At 37.5% G+C, this 18,721-nt stretch overlaps 2 long non-coding RNA genes across 2 annotated transcripts in view; one reads left to right on the top strand and one right to left on the bottom strand.

Moving 5' to 3' along the window:
- The first annotated feature begins 8,741 nt into the window (after positions 1-8,741).
- The window catches only part of LOC129650114 (uncharacterized), a 118,461-nt gene continuing 108,481 nt past the window's right edge, over positions 8,742-18,721 (top strand). The window contains exons 1-2 of the long non-coding RNA XR_008713599.1: positions 8,742-8,821; positions 9,777-9,933. This is a non-coding gene — a long non-coding RNA (uncharacterized LOC129650114). The remainder of the gene's footprint in view (positions 8,822-9,776; positions 9,934-18,721) is intronic.
- On the bottom strand, positions 11,324-16,921 carry LOC129650110 (uncharacterized). Its single transcript, XR_008713595.1, has 3 exons — positions 16,631-16,921; positions 14,327-14,383; positions 11,324-12,289 (listed from the first exon to the last, which is right to left on the bottom strand). It is a non-coding gene; the product is annotated as an uncharacterized LOC129650110 (long non-coding RNA).

The following is an 18,721-nucleotide window of genomic DNA, read 5'->3' as shown; positions in this document are numbered from 1 at the left end:
ATGTCTTTGGAAGGAATGATGCTAAAGCTGAAACTCCAGTACTTTGGCCACCTCATGCGAAGAGTTGACTCATTGGAAAAGACTCTGATGCTGGGAGGGATTGGGGGCAGGAGGAGAAGGGGACAACAGAAGATGAGATGGCTGGATGGCATCACCGACTTGATGCATGTGAGTTTGAGTGAACTCCGGGAGTTGGTGATGGACAGGGAGGCCTGCTGTGCTGTGATTCACGGGATTGCAAAGAGTTGGACATGACTGAGTGACTGAACTGACTGAACTGAGGACATTTAAAATATTTTTGGGGGTGTATGTAAATGTATGACCGTAAAATATACAGCAATTGCACATTTTAAAACATTTTATAAATCATAGATTCCTGTATATATCTTCTAAAACCTTTTTTAGCCAAACATTATTCTTTGAAGATCTAGCACTATTGGTGTATATTGCTATTTTGTTCACTTTTATTGCTGTATAGTATTTCCATCTAGAAAGACCATGATTTATTATTCCATTGACAGATGTTTAAATTGGAAATGTGATGAATTATAACTATAATTTAAATGATTCAATCTTTGCCATTTATAGCTGCCTCCTTCCTCCATTTTTTTCAATGATCATCAAAAGTATGCAATCATTTTTTCAGAAAGATTAAAGAAAAATAGATAATATTGCAGTGACTAAATTTGTGTGAATATGATTACAGCTTGAACACTGTGTGCCTAAGCTTACAATTGGGACTCATGATGATTTAGTAAATGGAGAGGAGTCAGTGAGACATAATAAAGCTGAAGCTCCAGTCATATTCCATAACCTAATATTTTCTAGATCGACTGAACTTGTTAGAGGCCAAATAAATTGGTAAGTTTCTACAGGAAAATATTTTCATATCAGTGTCTTCAGGATAGCCTTGCAGATTCACCTTTACAAGAATTACTTATTGTAAGAAAAGGTCACCCAATCAGGTCCTGTCACACTCTTGACCTTTTTGGTCTTGAATTCCAAATTTTATTTTTAAAAAATCTTTATTGAATTTGTTACAATATTGATTCTGTTTTATGTTTTGGGCTTTTGGCCCTGAGGCATATGGGAATCTTAGCTCCTGGACCAGAGATCCAGCCTACACCCTGTGCATTGGAAGGCAAAGTCTTAACACACTGGACTGCCAGGGAAAGCCCTTGAATTCTGAATTTTAAAATGCCCCCATTTTTAGCCTTCTTAATTCAGAAAGTTTTAGAAATATTTGTTTCATGAACATGGCGACAGATATCAACATGGCCGAATCACCATAGTGTGTATGGAGCTACCATCTTCTCCCCAAAATATCTCCTATGTCAGTTATCAGTGGTATCGGTTATCAAATGGTCTCATTAGAAGATACATCCTTTCTGCTGTATAACTAAAGATAGTGCTTGTTAAATTTGGATGATATGAATTCTGGAAAATGATTGTAGGTTAGATAACAAAGGTGGTAATTTCATACATTTGAAGGATGAACCCAAGTCAATGAAATAAAATAAAACTAGAATGAATGGGAAAATTAAAAGAATCAATGACAAAACATTAGACTAGGCCAAGTATATTTGGCAAACTTTTGTATGAAAAACATGTAAGGGTTTTAGATTACAGTAATCTTACTGTGAGTCAGCAGTTCAGTTATCCTGTGAAACTAAAATTCAAATGGAAATTTATATTAATAGAAGTATAAGTCCACAATCAAAGGAATTAATCAGCCTGTTCTACTCAGGGACTAATCAAACAACATCTGAGAACTTGTTTGCAGTTCTGGAATCTGCAGTTTTCATTGACATGGATAGACTAGAAGTCTGGAAACTGACTAAAGTATTGAAAAGTTTGGAAATTGGGCTACTGAATAAAAATTTTCATCAATATGTATCTTTTGGGATCTAGCTTCTTTCACTTCCACTTAACAAAATTCATTTGAGATTCATCTATGTTACTATGTGAATCAATTGTTTGTTACTTTATATGCTGTGTAGTATATCCAGTGGACATACCATAGTTTATCTGTTTACTAGCTGAAGGACATGTTTGTTTGCAATTTTTGATTTTGAAAAAAGCTGCTATAAAAATTTCTTCCATAGATTTTTGTGTAACCATAAATTTTCATTTTTTGGGTGAAAACTTAGGGATAAAATTGCTGCTTCATATGGTAGACTTCAACCTTTATAAAAAACTGCCAAACTGTTTTCCAAAGTAGCCATATAATTTTGGATTCCTACCATCAGCATTCTTAGTTGTTCTGCCTTCTTGTTAGCACTTTACTTGGTATTGTCAATATACATATGTGTGTGTGTGTATATGTGTGATTGTGTGTGTGTGTTTGTATAGCCATTGCAATGGAAGTGTAATGTTGGCTTTTTACCTAGTTTTAAAACTGTTTGTTTATTATCGAGTTTTAAGAGTTCTTTATCTATTAGGATATATGTTCTTTGAAAAAAATGTGATTTTTAAGTATTTTCTCCCAGTCTGTGGGCAGCCCTTTTTAATTTTCTTAACATGATGTTAGTTGCCATGCAAATCATTTTATTTGTAGATAGTAATCAAGGTTATCAATCTATAATTTTATTGAATATAGATTTTTGAGTTATAGTGTTAGACCATTTCTTATACTTAGGTTACAGAAGAATTCACTCATTTTCCCTTTTGTATAATTGGCAGTTTTATTTCCAAAGTTTAGATCACATATGTTTGGAGTTTATTCTAGTATGTGGTATGCAGAATTGGTTCAGTAGACCCAGTGTTATCATTTTTCAAATGGCTATGCAATAATCCCAGTATTATTTATTTGAGTATGTTACTCCCTAGTGGTTTGAGTGGAGAAGGAAATAGCAACCCACTCCAGTATTCTTGCCTGGAGAATCCCAGGGACAGAGGAGCCTGGTGGGCTGCCATCTATGGGATTGCACAGAGTCGGACATGACTGAAGCGACTTAATAGCAGCAGCAGCAGCAGCAGCAGCAGTGGTTTGAGATGCTACCTTTATAATATGCTCAATTTCCATAAGTTGTGAGGTCTATTTTAAGCCTTTCTCTTCTGTTTTATTGGTTTGTATATTCATGCACCAGTGTGTGCTGTATTTTAATTTTGGAGGCTTTGTTGTGTCAGGTAGAGCTAGATTTCCCTCCAGAACTCTCTTTTTTCATACTGGTTTTCCCAATTTTTATTGCGTATCTGTTTTTTTCCACTTGAACTATAGTATCAATTTGTTTAGCTTCAGGGAAAAATGTGATTTTTATTGTGATCACATTTTGTTGTTCAGTCGCTCAGTTGTGTCCAACTCTTTGCAACCCCATGGACTATAGCATGCCAGGCTTTCCTGTCCTTCACCATCTTACAGAGCTTGCTCAAACTCCAGTCATTGAGTTGGTGATGCCATCCAACCATCTTATCCTCTGTCGTCCCCTTCTCCTCTTGCCTTTAGTCTTTTCCAGCATCAGGGTCTTTTCCAATGAGTTAGCTCTTCGCATCAGGTGGTCAAAATATTGGAGCTTCAGCTTCAGCATGAGTCCTTCCAATGAATACTCAGGACTGATCTCCTTTAGGATGAACTGGCTGGATCTCCTTGCAGGTCAAGGGACTCTCAAGAGTCTTCTATAACACAACAGTTTGAAAGCATTAATTCTTTGGTGCTCAGCCTTCTTTGTGATCCAACTCTAACATCCATCCATGACTACTGGAAAAACCATAGTTTTGACTATACAGATCTTTGTCAGCAAAGTAATGTCTCTGCTTTTTAATATGCTGTCTAGGTTGGTCATAGCCTTTCTTCCAAGGAGCAAACGTCTTTTAGTTTCATGGCTGCAGTCACCATCTGCAGTGATTTTGGAGCCCAAGAAAATAAAGTCTGTCACTGTTTCCATTGTTTCCCCATCTATTTTCCATGAAGTGGTGGGACAAGATGCCTTGATCTTAGGTTTTTAATGTTGAGCTTTAAGCTAGCTATTTCACTCTCCTCTTTCACCTTCATCAAGAGGCTCTTCAGTTCCTCTTTGCTTTCTGCCATAAGGGTGGTATTATCTGCATGTCTGTGGTTATTGCTATTTCTCCCAGAAATCTTGATTCCAGCTTGAGCTTTATCCAGCCCCGCATTTTGCATGATGTACTCTGCATATAAGTTAAATAAGCAGAATGACAACATACAGCCTTGGCATACTCCTTTCCCAATTTGGAACCAGTCTGTTGTTCCATCGCCAGTTTTAACTGTTGCTTCTTGACCTGCATACAGGTTTCTCAGGAGGCAGGTGAGGTGGTCTGGTATTCCCATCTCTTGAAATATTTTCCAGTTTGTTGTGATCACATTAAGTTTATGAATTAACTTGGAGAAAACTTACATGCTGATGCTATTAAGACTTTAAGACCAATAAAGAGATGTTTTCCATTTGTACAAGTCTCCATTTATATCTTTTATGGATGTCTTTGTAATTTAGTTCATAAAGCTTTTGACGTTAACTAAGTTAATTTCTGGGTATGTATCTTTATTGTTCCTATTGTGGATTGTTTTCTTTTCTATTTTATCTTATAACTTGTTACTTGTTATATAAAGAATATTGAGTTTTCCTTGTTAATTTTATATCTGCTACCTTGTTTAAATCTTTTATAATTTAAGTTAGTTTTAGCATTGATTCTCTAGTTGTTTTTTGGTGTAGTGGTGTGTTACTTGCAAATAAAGATAGTTTTATCTCTTCTTTTCTCATGTCTAATTGCATTGGTTAATGCCTAGAGTACAGTGTTAAATAGTTTTGGAGATAGTGAGAATTAGAATCCTTGCTTTGTTCTTGATCTTAATGGAAATGTTTATGCTGTTTCCTCACCAAGTAAAATGCTGACTCTGAGACTGAGGTAGGGGGGTGTGTGTGTGTGTGTGTGTGTGTATGTGGACAACAAAATATCCATCCATTCTTCATCAAGGGTTTTACTAGAAATAGCTGTTGAATTTTGTCAAAGGTGTTTTGACTACCAATTTAATCATTTATTTCAGATATTGTTACTTTTTCAGTTCTAGGATTTCCATTGGTTTCTTTTGTAGTTTTCATATCTCTCCTGATATCTCCATATCTTTACTTATAAATTCAACTTTTCTTGGAGTTTAGCATTGATCAAAGGTTCTTTTCTTTGTTTTCTAATTGTTATGTGTTAATTCCAGTCTGCTTTGTCAATGGATCTGTTTATGATGACCTTTTTTTCACTTGACCAGAGTTATATTTTTGTTTCTCTGATAATATGCAGGACATTACACTGATGAGATTTGGGTTCTGTCATTTCCCAGAACACCTTTATTTTCTGTAGACTTGATTTCAGGTTTTTATTTTTGGAGTGGTCCTGTATCAGTTTTACCCTTAAGTTAGTTCAGTTCAGTCCAGTCGCTCAGTTGTGTTCGAGTCTTTTCGACCCCATGAATCACAGCACGCCAGGCCTCCCTGTCCATCACCACCTCCCGAAGTTCACTCAAACTCACGTCCATAGAGTCGGTGAAACATCCAGCCATCCCATCCTCTGTCGTCCCCTTTTCCCCCTGTCCCCAATCCCTGCCAACATCAGAGTCTTTTCCAATGAGTCAACTCTTCGCATGAGGTGGCCAAAGTACTGGAGTTTCAGCTACAGCATCAGCCCTTCCAAAGAACACCCAGGGCTGATCTCCTTTAGAATGGACTGGTTAGATCTCCTTGAAGTCCAAGGGACTCTCAAGAGTCTTCTACAACACTACAGTTCAAAAGCATCAATTCTTCAGTACTCAGCTTTCTTCACAGTCCAACTCTCACATCCATACATCAGATCAGATCAGTCGCTCAGTCGTGTCCGACTCTTTGCAACCCCATGAATCGCAGCACGCCAGGCCCCCCTGTCCATCACCAACTCCTGGAGTTCACTCAGACTCACGTCCATCGAGTCAGTGATGCCATCCAGCCATCTCATCTTCTGTCGTCCCCTTCTCCTCCTACCCCCAATCCCTCCCAGCATCAGAGTCTTTTCCAATGAGTCAACTCTTCGCATGAGGTGGCCAAAGTACTGGAGTTTCAGCTTCAGCATCATTCCTTCCAAAGAAATCCCAGGGCTGATCTCCTTCAGAATGGACTGGTTGGATCTCCTTGCCGTCCAAGGGACTCTCAAGAGTCTTCTCCAACACCACAGTTCAAAAGCATCAATTCTTCAGCGCTCAGCCTTCTTCACAGTCCAACTCTCACATCCATACATGACCACGGGAAAAACCATAGCCTTGACTAGACGAAACTTTGTTGGCAAAGTAATGTCTCTGCTTTTGAATAGGCTATCTAGGTTGGTCATAACTTTCCTTCCAAGGAGTAAGCATCTTTTAATTTCATGGCTGCAGTCACCATCTGTAGTGATTTTGGAGCCCAGAAAAATAAAGTCTGACACTGCTTCCACTGTTTCCCCATCTATTTCCCATGAAGTGGTGGGACCAGATGCCATGATGTTTGTTTTCTGAATGTTGAGCTTTAAGCCAACTTTTTCACTCTCCCCTTTCACTTTCATCAAGAGGCTTTTGAGTTCCTCTTCACTTTCTGCCATAAGGGTGGTGTCATCTGCATATCTGAGGTTATTGATATTTCTCCCGGCAATCTTGATTCCAGCTTGTGTTTCTTCCAGTCCAGCGTTTCTCATGATGTACTCTGCATAGAAGTTAAATAAGCAGGGTGACAATATACAGCCTTGACGTACTCCTTTTCCTATTTGGAACCAGTCTGTTGTTCCATGTCCAGTTCTAACTGTTGCTTCCTGGAAAAACCATAGCCTTGACTAGATGGACCTTTGTTGGCAAAGTAATCTCGCTGGTTTTCAATATGCTATCTAGGTTGGTCATAACTTTCCTTCCAAGGAGTAAGCATCTTTTAATTTCATGGCTGCAGTCACCATCTGCAGTGATTTTGGAGCCCAAAAAAATAAAGTCTGACACTGCTTCCACTGTTTCCCCATCTATTTCCCATGAAGTGGTGGGACCAGATGCCATGATGTTTGTTTTCTGAATGTTGAGCTTTAAGCCAACTTTTTCACTCTCCTTTTTCACTTTCATCAAGAGGCTTTTTAGTTCCCCTTTATTTTCTGCCATAAGGGTGGTGTCATCTGCATATCTGAGGTTATTGATATTTATCCCAGCAATCTTGATTCCAGCTTGTGCTTTTTCCAGCCCAGCGTTTCTCATGATGTACTCTGCATATAAGTTAAATAAGCAGGGTGAAAATATGCAGCCTTGACGTACTCCTTTTCCTATCTGGAACCAGTCTGTTGTTCCATGTCCAGTTCTAACTGTTGCTTCCTGACCTGCATATAGGTTTCTCAAGAGGCAGCTCAGGTGGTCTGGTATTGCCATCTCTTTCAGAATTTTCCACAGTTTATTGTGATCCACACAGTCAAAGGCTTTGGCATAGTCAGTAAAGCAGAAATAGATGTTTTTCTGGAACTCTCTTGCTTTTTCCATGATCCAGCAGACATTTGATTTTTACTCCTCAGGTAAACTGAGAGCTTCAGTGGAATGACTGAGGTATTTACCAAGCCCCTCTGACTTAGTGCAGCAGGCAGCTGTTCAAGTCTTGGTCAGTTTTTTCAGTATTCTGGTGTTTTTTGTTTTTTTTTTTTCCTTTGGGCTATTTGGGGTCTTGCCTTTAAACCTGTACAGTTAGAAGTCACACAAACATCTTAAGAGTAAATTTTATGTAGATTTTAGGACTCCTTACTTTTTGCTCTCTCCTCTCAGGGAGTTTGCTCCTTGATTTATAGTTTTCCTAGCAACCTCAAGCTCTGATACTGGACTCCTCAGTTCATTGAGATAACCCCATTTTCTGCTTGAGGTCTAGCTCTTGCCTTGAAAAGAATAGACTGTGCTTACAGAAGAGTAGTTGCATTCATGTGGATCTCATTCAGCACCATTTCTTTTTTCAAGTCATAGATTCTATCCAGTTCCTATCTACTTTTCAGTCACTTTCGAATATCTCCAACCATGTTAAAAATAAAATAGATTTTTGATTGTTATTGACAGAATACTGAATAGTCTGATACATTGACTCTGTCATTGTTTGAATCCATACGTACAGAACCAAGACTAATCCCAGTGGAATTAAATCCACAGCATATGCTTGTTCTATTTTATCACACTTCCTTACCTACTCTGATTGGTGCTTCTTAGATATAAGAAATGAGTTTTACTATTTTCTGGTTATTTTCAAAGCTAGGTTGCCAGAAGCATTCTTCTTGGAATGTGGTACTATGCCAACAGTTTGGCTATATTTAAATGAATTCATTCGTAGTTTGGAGGAGTAACCATGTTGACTGTTTTCTCCTGTACCGATGAGTCTTTAAACCCATGATAATTTGCCTGACTTTGGGAAACCCTTCTGCTGCTTTTATGTTGTTTATATACAGAATCCAAAGTTGAAGAGTACCATATCTTGTCACTTTGAACAAGGTTAAAGATATTTTGTACTGCAAACCCAAACTAATTTCCAAATGTTATGTTTGATAGCTCTGTTTGATAATAGACCTTTCCCAGAAATCCCTCATGTTTAATTTTAAGATTTGGAAAGTATATGACTTATCTTTAAGAAACTCATTTAAAATGATTATTTGCTTATTCTTTCAAATAACCCACATTATTGGTCCTAGGGCATAACAGAGACTAACTTATAATTTCATTTTCATTATTTCAAAAAGGAAAAAACAGGTGAATTCAATTTTGGCAACTGTCTTCAGAATTGTTTCATATTGATGTGAGGAGATATTTGATATGCCACTTCATCAAATTATGAATTGTTGATTGAGTCATATAATGAGAAGATTATAAAAGGTGTGTTCTACTTTAAGAGTACTCAGTATATGAGAATGTAACTGCTAGTTTGTTAAGTTTAAGAATGGCTACTCATTTTAAGAATGGCTACTCATTGTAGATTAACTTTTAAAATTGGAGTATAATTATTTTACAATGTGGTGTTAGTTTTTGCTGTACAACAAAGTGAATCAGCTATGTGTATATATATCTATCCTCTTCCTTTTGAGCCTCCCTCCCACCCACCCTCTAGCTCATCACAGAGCACCAAGCTGAGCTCCCTGTGCTATAGAGCAGCTTCCCACTGGCTATATATTTCACACATGGTGGTGTATATACATCAATGCTACTGTTTGTCCCACCCTCACCTACCTTCTCTGTGTCCATATGTCCTTTCTCTACATCTCTGTCTCTATTCTACCCTGCAAATAGGTTCATCAGTACCAAGAATGACTACTCTTTTTATACAGTATTATTTTCTTAATGTGATTTTGTGTCAGTGGTCTACTGATATACATAAAACATCATCTAAAAGTTTGATTTGCTGAACTTCTACCAAGGATTTTAGGGGAGTGTTTAATTTACTGCAATCTGTGATCATCTGTGCTAATTTAGCAGGTCTTGCCAAAAAGGAAAGCTAACTTGAAGTCCCCAGTGAGCCAGGACTATGACTCAATTTTACAGACTTATTAATATGCTTTCATGTCACTAAAATTGATTATAGTTGCTGTAATCCATAATTTCTGGTTATCCATAATCTCCTTTCTAATATTTCCTAGTTCATTGTTCATTTCATTATGGTGGTTAAAATTTCAGTTGTGATTGCATTTTTTATTGTGGGGCAAAATTCTATCATATTATCTTTAACAGTTGACATTTTATTGAGTGATATTTTAAAGAGTTCAATTTTGGTATGTATGCCTGTGTGCTCAGTCACTCAGTTGTATCTGACTCTTTGCAACTCTGTGGACCATAGCCCATCAGGCTCCTCTGTCTGCGGGATTTTCCCAGCAAGAATACTGAAGAGGGTTGGCATTTCGTTCTCCAAGGGATCTTCCTGACCCAGGGTTTGAACCTGTGTCTCGTCATTGCAGGTAGATTCTTTACTGCTGAGCCACCTGGAAAGCCCATTGGTATGTATGCATGGTGTAAATTAATAAAAGAGTTTATAGTTGGAAAGAAAAAGATGAATAGATGAAAATTACATAGTAATTAGGATGTTAGTTGGTGAGGGCTTGAACTTATTCTTATAGAAATATAAAGGAAGTAGTATTTAAGGTAATTAGATTAAAGAAATAAAGAATATCTAATGAGGCTTGGTAACTAGATGAAAATGACTATGGTGGAGCAGTGCAACAGGGAGGCAATTTGAGGAGAAAAATGAGTACTGAAGAAGAAATAGATTAGCTAAGAGAAAATACAATTTGAGATAAAGGATTGTAGTTTAAGGATCCGGCCATGGATGAAAAGCATATTTGGGATTCATTCTCATAGAAATGATAGATGAAATGTTGAAAGTAAGTAAAATAGGATTAGCCATCATTTGTATTAGAACAGATGATGTTATGGTAATTCTGTGGCACAAATTTATAGAAACATTCTGTCTTAAAATATTTCAGTATGACTTATATTCCTGAGTGTATTTCTGTATTAGAAATTGGCTTCTTTTTCCTAGCAGTTAGTAACTCATGTATATTAACCACAGTATAGGTTTTTAAATTTAAAAAGGAGGAAAAATAATCCCTTGGGTTTACTTTGCTGCTTGCTTATTACCATTTGGCAGAAACACATGAACCAAATGTTAAGCAGCTTTAATATTAGAGCTTTGATTGATTCAAGGTCTCTCTCTGGTGAATTGCTCAGTTAGTTATGATTTTTTTCTTCTAATTTTATTACTGATTACCCTACCTCCTTACAACAGGAACTTCTTACCTTTTAATATATCATCTCTGTTGTCATTTTATACTTATAACTAGAAGAAGAAATAGCTGCATATTTATCTATTGAATGAATTTTTCAAGTTTAAAAATGTTAGGATATTTCACACACATGAATCTGAATTTCCGGCTGCTTTGGGAGAATTGGGAAATCTGGTGACACTCTGCATTAACTATCTACCGGTTAGCACAATAGTATCTGTTGTGTCAGTTTCTGTGGCTTGGGAATCCAGGTGCAGCCTGACTGGCCCCTCTGGCTCAGGGCCTCTCATGACTCTACACTCAAGGTATGTACTGGGATTGCTGTCGCTATAAAATTTCACTGGGAGAGGATCATCCAAGTTCACTCCCAAGGTTGTGGGAGGCATTCAACTCCTCAGGGGAGGTAGGTTAAAGGCCATCCTCAGTTCCTTTTTTAAAAAATGAATTTATTTTTTGTTGAAGGATAATTGCTTTACAGAATTTTGCTGTTTTCTGTCAAACCTCAACATGAATAAGCCATAGGTATACATACATCCCCTCCCTTTTGGACCTCCCTCCTATCTTCCTCCCCATCCCACCCCTCTAGGTTGATACAGAGCCCCTGTTTGAGTTTCCTGAGTCATACAGCGAAGTCCCATTGGCTATCTGTTTTACATATGGTAATATAAGTTTCCGTGTTACTCTTTCCACGCATCTCACCCTCTCCTCCCCTCTCCCCATGTCCATAAGTCTATTCTCTATGTCTGTTTCTCCATTGTTGCCCTGTGGGAGGAGGGTTCAGGATGGGGAACACGTGTATACCTGTGGTGGATTCATGTTGATATATGGCAAAACCAATACAATATTGTAAAGTTAAAAAATAAATTAAATAAAAAATAAATAAATAAACCTAAAAAAATTATTCAGTACCATTTTTCTAGATTCTGTATATATGTGTTAGAATATGGTATTTATCTTTCTCTTTCTGACTCACTTCACTCTGTATAATAGGTTCTAGGTTCATCCACCTCATTAGAACTGATGCAAATGCATTCCTTTTTATTGCTGAGTAATATTTCATTGTGTATATATACCACCTTGGTTCCTTTTCAAGTAGGCCTCTTCACACGGCAGCTCATCACATGGCAGCTTGCTTCATCAGAGCAAAAATGAAAGCAGGACGGAAGTCACAGTTTTTTTGCAACTTAATCTTGGAAATGCCATCCAGATACTTTTGCTGTGTTTTTTTCATTGGACACAAGTCACTAGGTCCAGCCCATGTTCAAAGGGAAGGCATTCATTACCCAAGGGAATGAACCTGTCATGAGCCATTTTAAAAGTCATCGATTGCTCCCTGTTCATGAGTTTTCACACAACAGGCATGTGTTAGAGCTGAGTCATGACGGGCTCCTTATGAGTGGGTCATGAACTCTCTGGTCCACAGCTGACCTCCTCCAGTCGCCTTAACCTGTTTATGTTCCCTGCTGGGATTCTACATATAATTGAGTTAGTGACAATGACATTAAACAGGGATCACGATCTTTTTTGTAGAGATGTTTCTCGACAGTTTCAAATTCTTCTCTTCTCTGCTCTGTGGAGAAAAAATAACCACAGGAAGTCAGAATAGGAGATTTGAAAAGGACCAGATTTAATATAGACTAGTTGGCTAAAATATACCACTTAGTTTTGCAAAGGTTCTTTAAGTATTCTCCAAGTTTTGAGTTAAACGTTATTAATATAGATATTTCAATTATTTAAAAACTGTTTAAGTAAACCTACTAAAGGCATTGATATTTAATAAAAGTTGTCATACTGAGAAGACAGAGAAACTTATTTTGCAATACATTTTAAAGTATTCTAAATACGTTATTAATTAAAAGCTTGTGGCACTGCACCAATTGTTTTTTAAGAAGTTCATTAAAATTATACATGAATGCTCAGTGCTATGAAGCGTTTAGGTAGAATGGTATGAGTCAAGTTCCTCATGAAAATACGCAACTAAAATGAAATATCAACTTCATTATCAATTTATCCATATATAACACTGTAACTTTAATACCCTGCTTTCAGATTTTGGGGTTTATCAGATCATGTATTCTCATTGACTTTATACATTTTTTAAAACATGAACTTATTTATGTTAATAAAATGTCACTTTTAGCTCAGTTGCAGTACTGTGTAAGAATTCACATAAAGTTTCACCATTAGAAAGCATAAACAGCGTTCCAAGCTACTGGCCTGTAATAAATTTCCTTTGGGTTAAAGAAACTTTAGCAAGAGATATTTCCAGTATAAGTTTTATTTTTCTTAAGCAAAGCCATAAAATAATCATTTCAAATAAAAAATTGCTTTTCTAAAACAGTGACAAATAATATTTAAAATAAAAAACCCTGAGATGCAGCAAGTTTCCAAAGTGTCTTTTTAAAAATCATCTAAGATTTAATATGCATAGTGTAGTTTCCACCTTAAAGAGATTATTAATTATCCAGTTGTATTATTATGTTACCATACCACTACATTCAATTAACCAGAATTTGCTATTCCCTGACCATACTATGTAGCAGAGTTCATTTTATAAACACTGTATCTACAGTAGCCTATGTAGATACTTGTTTATTTATTTACAGTAGCCTATGTAAATACTTGTTTTATTTACCATGTTGGTTACTATTTTTAAGATACCACTTTAATTATAAGAAATGTAAAAAGTATGCTGAGTATCTCCTGGGATTCCTCTTGTTAGGTATTTTGCCTCCTCTAGATAGAATTTTGTAGAGAATTGTGGCTGCTATGTGCAGTAACAATGTTAGCAAATCAAATATTACTATAAGTCAGCACTCTTCAAGAATATTTATTAATGTGTCAAAATAAATATATGGCTAGTTTATCTGAACATTAATGAAAAGTTTATTGTGTTCTTAAACATAGATATTTTTAAGAGTTCATAGTATAACTTTTTTTGATGAGTTTCTGTTGTATAGTATTTCCTTTTGTTTCACCTCATTTACCACTCCAAGATGGCAGTGGCTTTGTGGTATTTTCTCTAGATGTGCCACATTGTTAAGGAACCTGATACCCCAAAGAAATTGCCTCATCCCATGTTTCATGCCAGAGAAGGCAATGGCACCTCACTCCAGTACTCTTGCCTGGAAAATCCCACGGACAGAGGAGCCTGGTAGGCTGCAGGCCATGGGGTCTCCAAGAGTCGGACACGACTGAGCGACTTCCCTTTCACTTTTCACTTTCATGCATTGGAGAAGGAAATGGCAACCCACTCCAGTGTTCTTGCCTGGAGAATCCCAGGGACCGGGGAGCCTGGTGGGCTGCAGTCTATGGGGTCACACAGAGTTGGACACGACTGAAGCAACTTAGCAGCAGCAGCAGCAGCTTTCTTCTATTGTCTTTCTAAACGTGGGTCTTTTTTTCTCTTTATTTTTCTCCTGGTCTGCCAGCTTACACCCAACAACTCCTTCAAATTAAAACTCAGAATATGATGCATCCAAAAAGTTTTCTATATTTGTACCAAGGTTTATGAATACTTATGTTTGAGTTATTGGTTGCTCAGCATACAACAGGTGCTCATAAATGCTCCTTTAAAAAATTCAGAAACCATGAAACACATTTTTACCTTTTTCTGTATGGAGATAGTATCCTAAATTCTGGGGTCATGCATGTATCTTTTTTCCTAAGAATACAGAAAGAGTATAGATGAAATTTACTCTAGTATTTAAGGATAAGTGATTTGATTCAAGATACCTAAGGTATGTATTGATTTTTTTTATGGTTGCATATCATTTTGATTACCCATGGTGCAATAGTTTCAACCCCTCTTTAATTTCCTTTTTACCCAATTTCAATTTCATTCGAATATCCAAGTTCTAAAGCATATAAAATAAAGCTTCTGGAGTTGAAACTGCATCTTCTTGGCCACTTTGAGCCCTAATTGTATCCCCAAGGTTCAGCTCAGTTGTATAGCTTTGAGATACTCCATATCCAACTCTTCTTGACCAGTTGAAATATTGAAAAATCATCAAATAATTAAAATTTTTCTACTGTCTACTTTATGCTTTAAATCACATTAGATACTACTACATTAGAAAATTATAAGATATAATCATGTCTTTTGGAGAAGGCAATGGCACCCGACTCCAGTACTCTTGCCTGGAAAATCCCATGGACGGAGGAGCCTGGTAGGCTGCAGACCATGGGGTCGCGAAGAGTCGGACACAACTGAGCCACTTGACTTTCACTTTTCCCTTTCATGCATTGGAGAAGGAAATGGCAACCCACTCCAGTGTTCTTGCCTGGAGAATCCCAGGAGTGGGGGAGCCTGGTGGGCTTCCATCTATGGGGTCACACAGAGTCGAACACGACTGAAGCGACTTAGCAGCAGCAGCAGTAGCAGTAATCATGTCTTTACAGATGCTACTTAAGAGATGATACAAGGGTGAACAATCAAGGCATAAATAATTGAGAATAACTATTTCACAGTTCTGGGGATTCTTGCTGTTGATGTGCTTCATGGATGCTGCAAAGCTGGAGATAATGAATAATAGGTAACTTTTATTCAGTTGTGTCAGGCAGTTCTCTTGCCTTATCATCATAATAACTAAGTGTCTCTCCTCCTTTACATATGAGGAAACTGAGGCTTAGAGAGGTTAAGTGCCTTGCCCATATGCACCAGAGCAGAGTTTTCTAAGTTCACACTATTGATTATTATACTTTTCTGGCATTCAGACTTGTGCATATGTGAGAATGGAAGGTCTTGGCATCTGGAGCATGGCGATAGGGATGCATTTATTAGTATGACAGTATTCACGGTAGCAGCTAAAATACAAATGTGACTCGTGGTATAATGCTATGCTGCTGCTAAGTCACTTCAGTCGTGTCCGACTCGGTGCGACCCCATAGACAGCAGCCCACCAGGCTTCCCTGTCCCTGGGATTCTCCAGGCAAGAACACTGGAGTGGGTTGCCCATTTCCTTCTCCAATACATGAAAGTGAAAAGTGAAAGTGAAGTCGCTCAGTCATGTCCCACTCTGTGCGACTCCATGGACTACTGCCTACCAGGCTCCTCAGTCCATGGGATTTTCCAGGCAAGAGTACTGGAGTGGGGTGCCATTGCCTTCTCCATAATGCTATGCATGAGACTATAAAAATTTAAAAATCAACTGAATAATCTTTTGTATTTTGGAAGCAGTTGTATGTACATTATCATAGATATGAAATTATCATGATTAGCTAATGTTTTAACAGATATTGCTATGCACATTGGAAAGATGAGGAAATACACCAAAAGACTTTAAGTGACTTGTCTGTCCTAAGTCACAGGACTAGGAATCGATTGAGAAATAGAAATCAGTCCTGGACTCCTTTGGAGCCCTTCCACCAAGGTTTTCTTCAGAATTGTAAAACAGAATAAAAAAATGCGTATTTTGTGGGCTGCCTAAATACTTTTATTAATAGCAATTTTCAGTTTATAATAATGCTTCATGCTTGTCAAAGAAATACTGGATGGAAATTAAACATTAATTACTTGGACATGGAGACCTGATTCACACCTAGTTTTCATTTTTTACAGATATTTTTCAAATACCACTGGAATTGAACCCCTTAACTATTTGATCATATTTTCCCCAGTAGTGATTGTGGAGGAATTCAAACCTGCTTGCATGAAACCTATTGGCAGTCACCTGGATAGTAGTAGTTACTGGCAATCTTTAGTCTTGTGATCAATCAGTTCTTTAGTATTAATAAATTAGTTAAAAACACTTTCCCTCTTGGCTCAAAATTTCAGGAAAAAACCCGCCTCAGTCACATGTTGAGCTCTTGATTATTTGACACCCCATGGCCTGTTAAGGCTGAGGAAAAGATCAGGATGAAACATGAGGTGTCCTAGTTAGATACTAGGACAAACCTGGTACTCACAAACCTGGGACAAGTTGGACTTCCAGAGAGGCTGCAAAGATGAACGAGAAGCCAGAATACAGATGGGGGTTGAGGACCCTTTGGCCTCCTCATTCTGATCACCTAGTAGCTTTTTCTCAGCACAGCATATCTTTTCCTTGGCTAATGACATCAGTAGTCATTCCCGCCCTTGTTAATATCCAGAGGCTCATCACCATTTCCCAAATGAATTCTACTGAGTAGAGCTGTAGAGCAAGCAGCCAGCACAACTTCAGGTAGGAGGACTGGCTCCCTGAAGGGCTGCATTCCTGTTCTGCTACTTAACGTTAAATACCACACACAGCTGACACTCATGAACTGATTCTCCTTATATTCCTTCTGGAAGCAGGGAAGAGATAATGATTAATACATTACAACATTTTTAAAACATTGATAGACCGTCTTAGGAAGATGCTGGTAGGTACAGATTGTTTCTGAAGCAAAGCTAACTTCTGATGGGAATTCAGAGGTTGTTGGAGAGATAAAAGAAGAGTTGAGGGAACCTAGGAACAGTATGTGTTTGCTTTAAGATACACAGAATTTTTAAAAAGGCTATATTATTTAAACCTTTTGAAGCACTGATTTATAGCTTTTGATTTGAAAATCAGTGGTTGACTTGTCCTGCACTCTTCCATTTGGTTGTAAAGTTAGTATCTTACTGCATATTTACCTAGTGAATTTTGCCCCAGAAGCTGTCAATGTGACTATTACTGCAGATAAAAACCCTCCTGTATCCTTGGAAAGCTAATACATCTCTGCTAGAGGCAACATTACCTGGGGAGGCTGAGTGTATGATGTGGCTGCTCAGTTAGCTTGTTCTAGAATGCTGGGTGCTTAGGCATCCCTAGAAGTACTAAGATTAGATGGTTGTCCACATTGGTTGCTCTCCAAACTCACCTTTTTCCAGTGATCCCCCCCCGCTTAAAACATTTAAATAAAGTCCTAACTTGATGTCAAATCTTCAGCATCTCCTTAATAAAAATGGAGACATCCAGCCTCAGTACCACAAGAAAGTAGATGCTGCATTCCAGGAAAGATTGGAGAAGTAACATAATTATAAACAGCAGGTCCTACCAGCTAGTCCAAGTGTAAAATCTCGGATCTGAACTTTGGAATGGACTACTGCTAGAGTGGAAATATCTTTTGAAATGATAGTCTTAGATTCTGTCCAAGCTGGCCAAAAATGAGTAAAATACCTGGGTTAATTTGGTTATGATTAGCAATAAAAAATATAAGCAGACAGGATTTCCCTGGTGGTTCAGTGGTTAAGATTCTGCTTCCAGTGCAGAGGATATGAGTTTGATCCCTGACTGAGGAACTAAGATCCCACATGCTGTGTGGCATGACCAAAAATTAAATAAAATAAAATTTAAAAGCAATAAGCACAGTGAGAAAAATAAAATTCCAAAGGAAAATCATTATCAAATTACCTTTCTCATTTAATGAAGTATGTGGCAGTATCTAGATCACTGTATGCATGAGAGAGAGAATGAGAATATGGTTAGTTAGCATCTTTGATTTGGGAGAATGGCATTAAAACATGTATAATATCATATAAGAAACGAATCGCCAGTCCAGGTTCGATGCAGGATACAGCAAGCTTGGGGCTGGAGCACTGGGATGACCCAGAGGGATGGTATGGGGAGGGAGGTGGGAGGGGGGTTCAGGATGGGGAACATGTGTACACCCATGGCGGATGCATGTTGATGTATAGCAAAACCAATACAATATTGTAAAGTAAAAATAATAATAATAATATAAAAAAAAGAATGAAAAAGGGAGAAGTTGCATCTTTGTTGACTTGGTTATTGCCATTATTTTTCTGTCTAAACAATTCTTTCATTTATTAACAAATTGTCCTCTCTCACATGTGGGCAAAGATGTGTTGGAAGTTACATGATGGTTTCTTCAGTTCTTAGTTTTATAACTTATAATTTCTGTGACTGTAGACATTTTCTCTCTCTGAGCCTCTATTTCCTCATCTAAGAAATGGAGGAACACTTTCCTCACGAGATTTTTGTGAGGATTTAATAAGCATATATATAGTAAAAAGATCAAAAATATGTAAGTAGCCTTT

The sequence above is a fragment of the Bubalus kerabau genome, chromosome 4, assembly GCF_029407905.1.
Source record: "Bubalus kerabau isolate K-KA32 ecotype Philippines breed swamp buffalo chromosome 4, PCC_UOA_SB_1v2, whole genome shotgun sequence".
NCBI lineage: Eukaryota > Metazoa > Chordata > Mammalia > Artiodactyla > Bovidae > Bubalus > Bubalus kerabau.
This window is presented reverse-complemented; position numbering and strand designations above follow the sequence as displayed.